General features: G+C 39.7%; 1 non-coding gene across 1 annotated transcript; it reads right to left on the bottom strand.

Moving 5' to 3' along the window:
- Nucleotides 1-489: 489 nt before the first annotated feature.
- Nucleotides 490-593, bottom strand: LOC130965036 (small nucleolar RNA R71). The gene has a single exon (XR_009081094.1). It is a non-coding gene; the product is annotated as a small nucleolar RNA R71 (small nucleolar RNA).
- Between the last annotated feature and the right edge of the window lie 296 nt (nucleotides 594-889).

Genomic DNA, 889 nt, shown 5'->3' with positions numbered 1-889 from the left:
CCTGAAAGGACTTTGAAGAGGAAACTAAGAGATGCTAAATTACAACAATCCAGAAGTAACCTTTCAGAAATTCCCGAACAAGAGAAGGAGATGGCAGCCGAACCCAATAATGATAATGCAAGAAGGATGCTTGGTGACTTTACCAAACCCACATCCAAATTTGATGGAAGAAGCATCTCCATTCCTGCCATTGGAGCCAATAATTTTAAGCTTAAGCCTCAACTAGTTGCTTTAATGCAACAAAACTGCAAGTTTTATGGACTTCCATCTGAAGATCCTTACCAGTTTTTAACTGAGTTCTTGCAGATTTGTGAGACTATTAAGACAAATGGAGTAGATCCTGAAGTCTACAGACTCATGCTTTTCCCTTTTGCTGTAAGAGACAGAGCTAGAATATGGTTGGATTCACAACCTAAGGATAGCATGGACTCCTGGGATAAGCTGGTCACGGCTTTCTTGGATAAATTCTTTCCTCCTCAAAAGCTGAGCAAGCTTAGAGTGGATGTTCAGATCTTCAAACAAAAAGATGGTGAATCCCTCTATGAAGCTTGGGAAAGATACAAGCAGTTGACCAAAAGGTGTCCATCTGACATGTTTTCAGAATGGACCATATTAGATATATTCTATTATGGTCTATCTGAGTTTTCGAAAATGTCAATGGACCATTCTGCAGGTAGATCCATCCACCTAAAGAAAACACCTGCAGAAGCTCAAGAACTCATTGACATGGTTGCAAATAACCAATTCATGTACACTTCTGAGAGGAATTTTGTGAATAATAGGACGCCTCAGAGAAAGGGAGTTCTTGAAATTGATGCTTTGAATGCCATATTGGCTCAGAACAAAGTGTTGACTCAGCAAGTCAACATGATCTCTCAAAGTCTGAATG

This window comes from Arachis stenosperma, chromosome 2 (assembly GCF_014773155.1).
Source record: "Arachis stenosperma cultivar V10309 chromosome 2, arast.V10309.gnm1.PFL2, whole genome shotgun sequence".
NCBI lineage: Eukaryota > Viridiplantae > Streptophyta > Magnoliopsida > Fabales > Fabaceae > Arachis > Arachis stenosperma.
Note: the sequence above shows the minus strand (reverse complement) of the source record. Positions and strands in the feature narration are given on the sequence as shown.